Here is an 8,241-nt window from a genome sequence, read left to right on the forward strand (position 1 = left end):
ATTAAGTCCATCGCTAACCCAAAATTAATTTTTTTTTACTTAAATTCTATGTGCCAAAGTAAGAGTTATAATCCTTGTGCCAAACAAATTGAAAAATTACCTGAAAGTTGTATTCACTAGACATCAAATATATATTTAGAAAATATCTCGGTTAGACAAAAATTTAAAAGTTAGAGTGTTTTTACAATTTGAATAAATTTTTTCGAGTTTAAAAAATTTTTGTAAAATTGTCTGGTACACGAAAAAAATAATTGCAAATTATCCTAATGAAATTTCTAAACTCTATAAAAATTCTAAAAGTTATATACTTTTCAAAATTTGAAGAGAAAAAAAATGTTTAATAGGTTAAGAAATTTCAAACTAAATCTCTGCTACATATTAAACATTTGTATTTAGAAATTATTCTCATGAAATTTCTTCATTAGACAAAAGTTCAAAAAAATGGTTCATTTTAAAAAACATGAAATTTTTTAAAGAGATTCGTAAGTTTAAAACGTTATTTCGAAAACAACATTTAATTCGAAGGATGTAAATTTAAACATTTATTTTGGGTATGATTTGTGATTCTCAATATTTAAAAATCCCCTGAATGTCTGCAAAAAATTTTCAAATTTTAAATGGTTAAATTATATTTTGAATTTCAAAATTGAACAATTTAAAATTAATATTTCATCAAATATTGTCAAATTTGAAATTGAGCCTCGAAGCATGTAAATTTAAACATTTATTTTAGGTATGACTTGTGATCCTCCATATTTTGAAATCCCCTGAATGCCTGCAAAAATAATTCAAATTCTTTAGAAGGGTTCATTTATATTTCAAATTCTTAATCTATCGAAACTATTTTCACTGAAAATGCCATTTCAATAAAAGTAGATTATTTGTATTAAAAAAAAAATCAGTTGTCCCTTGAAAATTGGAATTAATAAAAAAATTCCCCACAAAAATTAGTAAGGAAGATTAAGAATACAGGTATGTAATTACGATAAAAAATGATTTTCAAGCTAATTAATAAAATTATATTCATAAACCTAATATACATTTTCGATTATCTTCTGTCAAATTTTGGATCTGTTGAATTTCTTTTTAAATATTGTAAATATTTAACTAAAAAACATGATCGCGACTAAAATTATTTTGCCATATATTTAATAATATTATTTTATATTATAATATATTAACTATTACAATAATAAATTGCAATTATCATATCGTTCAATAATACAATTATTGTTATGTGATAGCGTTTCATCGGAGACGAGTTAGTGTTCGTGTTTTGTGTACACCGTGTATAGTGTGTCGTGTATGTATAATTGTTTTGCAGTCAGTGCCATCACGCGACACAAAGAAAGCTATTATGATGAATTTTACATACATCGCGTTCAGGATTTCCGATAGATATCGCAGCTGCCAAACACGTTTTATGACAATCGCAGTCCCTAATTATTATAATATCAATATAAGTAAACAAGAGAACAATAAAAAATAAAATATATCATCAAAACTACGAACACAAGTCGTTCGTGCCATTGCTCGATCTTTCGCCATCACCCACTTCTTTCTTTTTTTTCTTCATTTTATTATTACAATTTTTTCGTTGAATTTACAAACTTTCAAAATATCTGATTTAATAAATAACTTTTCATTATTAAAGACTTCTTTTCAATCCGAAATGTCTCATAAAAAGCTTTGAGTAATTTCGATTTACCCCGGTAAAAATATTATATAAAAAATATAAAAGAACAAAAGAGAATGAGACTGCAGAAAATGTATTTTGAGTAATAAAAGCAAAATATAATTATTTAAGACTCTATGAACAAGATAAAAGTTTCTTATAATCTAAACAAAATCTTTTCTAGAAAAAATAGTATTTACAAAAAGTATTGTCTAAATAATGTTTCACAGTTTTTATTAAAACGTTTGTAAGATATTTTGCTTGTTTAAATACAGAAGGTGGTTTTTTTCTTTTTCTTTTCATACAGTGAAAAAAGGCAGACTTAAAATGTATTTTTTTGCTCACCTTTAATGAAATTTTGTATCTCGAAACTCGTAAAACTAAAGGAGAATAAAAATAGAAAGCACTTTGGAGTTTATTGCAAGCAAGTGCTTTAAGTCGATTTCTTAATTGCATCTAATGCAGTGGCGTTAAGGCGCGTTTAGCGAGTCGAGTTTAGTGAGTCGATAAAAAGGGTTGATGGTTAAGATGAGAAGTGAGCCGAGTCACATCATCTCGGCCATATTCGTAAGACTGCTCATCAATATTTCGTTCGCTATTATCACGTTCTTGTTTATTAATAATTGCATATTAATTTAAACAGCATCTTCCGTAAACATTCAGCTTTTTAAGCGATGAACGTGATGATTCTAGGGAAGATGGTGAAAACGTAGATTCCAAGCCTCACAGTCCCTATGGGATAAAATATAGGGACAAAAAAAAAATTCGATAGAAAATTAATCTTTTTGTTTAAAAATTTAACAACATTATTTTTCCCTCTCAAAGGGTAATAAATTTGGGATAAATTCAGAAGATTTCAGAACAATTTATGTGACATTCAAAAGAATTCAAATTAATTAAATTTTTTTTAATTTAATTGATTTTCGTAAAACTAGAATGAATTCAGAGTAATTTGAGATAAAATAGAAGAATTCGATGAAATTCATAAAAATTCTAGGTGATTTAAAAAAAATTAAATTAATTTAGGGACCGTCCACAAATTACGTAAGACGTTTTTCTTTTGTTTGAATAAAGACGAGCATAAAATTGCTGTGAAGTTGAGAAGGACACAACGATATAAACAAAAGAAAAACGTCTTACGTAATTTGTGGACGATCCCTTAAAACAATTTGAAAATATGAAGAAAAAAATTTCATTGAATTCAGTAACTTTGAAATAAGCTTAGAAAAATTAAAAGGAATTAAACAAATTTGGTAAAATACCTAAGAATTTAAGGTGAGGTTAATAGACTTCAGGATCAATTACCAACTTTTAGAAATTCAATTAATTAAGTAGAATTGAGGGAATTGAGAAGGATTCAAGTAAATTAAAAAATGTAAAAGAATTCAGGGTGAATTCCAAAAAAATTATAACACAAAAAGTAACTACAAAACAATTCAAGTTAATTCAAAAAAATTCAAATAAATTGTAACAATTTTTAAAAAACGAAAAAAATTTGATTGATTACAATAAATTTTTAGTGAATTTAGATAAATTTAAAAGAAATGAGAAGAATTAGATGAAATTCATAAAAATTCAAGGTCAATTTAAAAAAGTTCAAATTGAGTGAAAACAATTTGGAAATATGGAAAAATTAATTGAATTCAGTAACTTTAAAATAAGCATAGAAATATTCAAGGAGATTCCAAAGAATATGATGATATGGCTAAAAATTTTAGGTGAGGATAACATACTTCAGGGACAATTAAATAAAAATTTAAAGAAAATCCACTGAATTAATTTAGTAGAATTCAGGGCAAATTAATCAGAATTCGGGCTGAATTCCAAAAAATAATCTCTTAAAATCTTGAAAACCCTACTAGTTTATAACCAAAAAAGCGATTAATGACTGAGAATCAATTTAAAACAATTCAAATTAATTGGCAATAGTTTTACAAATCGAAAAAATTGCATTGATTTCACTAAAACTCAAGTCAATTTAATGGAATTAAGTGAAATGAGAAGAATTCGATCAAATTCATAAACAAATTAAGCTAAATTGAAAAAGAAATGAAATGAATTGAAAACAATTCAAAAATATAAAAAAATTCATTGAATTGAGTAAGTTTGAAATGAGCTTCGAAAAATTAAAAGGGCATTCAAAAGAATGTGGAAGAATGTAGAATAAATTAATAAGAATTCAGAGCGAATTCCAAATGAATTGAAAAAAATATTTGAAAATGTTTTCAAACCTTTAAAATCCTACGACGAAGTTCCTTCCTTCGCGTGAATAAATTCTTTGAAATACATTAAAATATTAAATTTTCTTAAAATTATTAAATCCCTTGAAATTATTTAAATCTCTTGAAAATGTCTTAGAATCTTTTAAAATGACCTAAAATATTTCAGTCTTTGAAAGAGTTTTGATCTTTTAATGACCTTTTACAATGTCCTCAGGTGTTTCAAATCCTTTTAAATCCCATTGAATTACTGAAAACAATGACAAATTTCTTTGGAACTTTTAAAATAATCTTAATTATTTAAAATCCTTTAAACTATTTAACAAAATTTTAAAGATCTTTAAAATGCCAAAGAATTTGAAAACTTACGATAAAATATTTGAAATCCTCAGGATCAAATAAATTAAAACTTTTGAAAATTAAAAAAAAATCAATCGAATAAGTACAATAGAGTAAATTTAGAGTAATTCAAGTGAATTCCAAAGAATTTAGGTTCAATTAATAAGAATTCAGAGCGAATTTCAAATTAATTGCAAAAAGTATTTGAAAATATCTTCAAATCTTTAAACCCCTACAAAATACCTCACTTATCATGAATAAATTCTTTAAAATCAACTAAAATATAATAAAATCCCGTGAAATTTTATGATATTTTCTGAAATCAAGGAAAATGTATTGAAAATACATTTAAGTTTTAAAATCCCTTAAAATCATGGGAATCCTCGGAAATTTTATATAATCCAGTATGAAATATTTTAAAATATTCATATCTTCATATATTTTAGAAACATCTCTATCTTACAATATCTTAAACAATTTAAAATCACTGCAAATTAATGAAATTCATTAAAAAATTCCTTGGAATCTTTTCATATTCCCTAAAATACTTCAAATTAAAAGCTCCTGAAAATGCATTAGAACTTTTTAAAATACCCTATAATCTTAAGAATTCCTTCAAACTATTGAAATCTATCAAAAAATGCCTGAAATATTTTAAAGAATTAAAGATATGTCAGCAAAAGGTACAGACCTGAAATAAATAGTGATTAATCCACGAATTAATGTACTGAATGAAATGTGACTAATGTGATATTTTCATTTGTAGGGACCAAATCTGGAAAATAGGGTACTTTAGTGACCGGCATGTGAGGCCTGAGTTTCGACATTTCCACATAAAGCGTGACGAATTAAAGAAAATTTGCTTTCGTATTTTTTCACTACTTTGATTAAGCATTTGCTTCGTCAATTAATTTTCTAAAAGCGACAAAGGACGCGCCCTAAATCTTCGTAGGCCATTTCGTAAAGCGGAAGAGAGAGAGAGAGAGAGAGAGAGAGAGAGAGAGAGAGACAGAGAGAGAACAATATGCAAAGATAACAAGCGACAATTCGTTACGACGATTTCGCGAATCTATATATAATTTCATTTCTTTTTTCTTTAAAAAAGTCGGCTATTCGCCTCGCCCTTCCGATTAAATATCAGGTACGGAGGATCTAGAGAAGAATCATCACCTTTGAGGAAAAGTTTTCAAGACTAATCGTAGAAATTTTCATGGCGAATCCCAATCGCAATAAACTTTCTCTCCGTATAAGTAAAACGATCGAAACTTATGAGACGACGCGTTCTCACGAGCTCGCTTCATTTATTAATATAACTATAATAGCTTAAGGACCTTCTTCTTCTTCTTCTTCTTCTTCTTCTTATTGTAGAGTTTCTTAAAGTAGAGAAATAAAAGTTTCTTGGAGCGCCTTGAATTACATATACACAATCGTTAAAATAAAAAACAATCCACTATCCACAATTACATTCGACAAGGTAGGTAAGAGAGTGAAAATATTCGAAAGTCGCGGATTACTTTTTACAAAAACAAGCAGCGGCAGCAGCACGTAACACATACAACAAGGAACGTTTCGTATCAATTTTCCCGAGAGTGTTTAAAAAAGCACAGCACAACGACGATGACATGTTTTGCATCGCAGAATAATAAAGAGCAGGGTTGCTCGGGTTTAAATACAATATAAAGAGCGCGCGACGCTTAACAAATTAAAAACGTAAAAACGTTAACAATAGAATAAAATTTCCTTATTGTAGACGTAATGCGATGGCAGTCTTGAGTCCTGGAAAGATGCTGCGATTGTTCTGCTCGGTAGCTTCGTGCGATACACGAACAATTTCCTTGTTCGCTCGTCGTCGTTTTTTGTTCCCTTATTCTGAACTCGCGTTTCGATTTCGGGTCGGTTCTTTCAACGTTTACTTATGGTAAGCTTTTCTTTGTGGCAGTGTCTGAAAACATATAATTTACAAATTATATAAGCAGGTAGAGAATCTGTAGGATATTAAAATTTGATTACAGGGTTGCTACATAAGTCCGGTTTCACAATTTATTGACTTTAATTTCAACATATTCAACTGGTCGCAGGGTAATTTAACAACAATTTTTTGTAAAATTATTAATCAGGGTGGCCGTTTTAATGAGAGAAAGAAAAATCCCGGTCATTTCAACTGAACTTCAAATTGGAACTCTTGAATTTTAAACTTTTAAAATTGGAGTTCAAGAGTTTAAAAAAATTGGTATTTAAATTTGCATTAATTTACACGTACAAAATGGAATCTACTCATATTTTTCGACTGAAATTTTTTTGATTAAATGCAGTTAAACTGCCAAATTAATCATAGTAAACTTTTATCAATTATTGAATTCAAATATTTAGATTCAGTTCCAAAAATATAAATCCATGTGTTGCAGCCAATGCTTCAAATTGAGAAATCAATCAATGCATCCACAAAACTTCAAAATGATAGAATTTTAATCAATTTTAAACTAGAAACATTGAAAACGGAACGATTGCATTTTCTTATCAAATGAACACTTCTTAAATCAAAATTAAAATTATTTTCATTTTAAATAGTTTAAAACCCCTTAAAATACTTCAAAACTGTATTTTAAAATGTTCAAACATTTACATGTTGCGTTAATTTTTTTCAAATTCTAAATTATTTAAATTTTTTTCAGAATTCTAGACATCTTTTTAAATGATTCAAATTTTTCATAAAATTTTTCCTAAATTTTTTTTCATCCTGACAAATTAACAAAAATTAGATAAAAACTTCCACTGTCATTTTTGATTATTTTGTAAATCTTTCTAAATATTCTCTTTAAATTAATTTTTCAAAATAAAAAATCATTTTCAATTATCCTAGGAAATGTTTGTTATTCTTCTGAAATGTTCTGAAATTCTTAAAAAGATTCTAAATTTTTGGTTCGAAAGCTGCCAAAATCTATCCTTGGTTTCAAATTAGGCCGTGGACTATTTGCATCTAAATTTTTGTACAAATAGCCGGATTTTGTCAGCACACGTAGACATTTCGTTTAAATTATTTGAAATTACTTCAAATTTTTAATTAATTTTTACAAAACTTTTTAATATCTCTTCAACTTATTTGAATTTTTGCTAATAATAAAAGGCGTTCAATTGTTACTTATACATCAAAATTCAAAAATTTGACTCACAAATTAATTTTTTGTAATAAAACAAGTAAAATTTTAACGATCAAAGTTTAATTCTGTTTTGTTTAGTTTTGAATATTTAATTTATAATTACTGATTTTAAATGAACAGTCACATATTTCTAAATATTAAGTAATTGTTCTTTTTCTTAATTAAAAATTTCAAAATTAATGGTTTAAAAATTAAATATTTTAGACTTAAATAATGTTTGTAATTTAATAAGAGCTTTTTATTATGAATATATTATTTTGAAATTATTTTTAAATTCAAAATATTTTATAAGGTTTCAGTCGGGTTTTTACATTTGTTTAAGTACTAAGACTTTCCAATTCAAACAGTTTAATTTTTATCGTTCAAATCGGGAAATTCTAAAATTGTGAACTGATTCCGAATCGTCTTGTAAAAAATTTTCGATTTTAAACGCTTCTAATTTTTTTTGTTATTAAAGTCCTTAAAACTGCATTTTAAAATCCTTTAACTTAAAATGTACGCCCATAAATTAAAAACCTAAATGAAAAATCTTTAAAGTGAAAGATTTCCGAATTACGCATTATAAACTGAATTATATCATAAGTGAAAAAGATAACAATTTAAATAATTATTTTTAAAAAAACGTTGAAATCGAAGTTGGACAGATTTTTTCCCTAACAATTTGTAAAATTCCGGATAAAAAATAAACTTTTCCCGGTCATTTCCCGGTCATTTCCCGGTCTATAATAATAATAATAATAATAATAATCTCGGTGGCTCAGTTGGTTAGACACTTGGACTTCACCTCAGAGGTCCGGGGTTCGATCCCTGAGCCGGTACCTCTGGAAATTTTTAAATGTACCTTTACCGA

The 8,241-nt window shown here is 26.8% G+C and overlaps 1 protein-coding gene across 13 annotated transcripts in view; it reads right to left on the bottom strand.

The window, feature by feature from the left end:
- Positions 1 to 5,103: 5,103 nt before the first annotated feature.
- LOC117170314 (protein hu-li tai shao) overlaps positions 5,104 to 8,241 on the bottom strand; it is a 132,232-nt gene continuing 129,094 nt past the window's right edge. For all 13 annotated transcript variants that reach the window (XM_033357003.1, XM_033357004.1, XM_033357005.1 and 10 more), the window contains one exon: positions 5,104 to 6,175. The gene's annotated coding sequence lies outside the window, so the exon portion shown is untranslated. The remainder of the gene's footprint in view (positions 6,176 to 8,241) is intronic.

This window comes from Belonocnema kinseyi, chromosome 3 (genome assembly GCF_010883055.1).
Source record: "Belonocnema kinseyi isolate 2016_QV_RU_SX_M_011 chromosome 3, B_treatae_v1, whole genome shotgun sequence".
NCBI classification, from domain to species: domain Eukaryota; kingdom Metazoa; phylum Arthropoda; class Insecta; order Hymenoptera; family Cynipidae; genus Belonocnema; species Belonocnema kinseyi.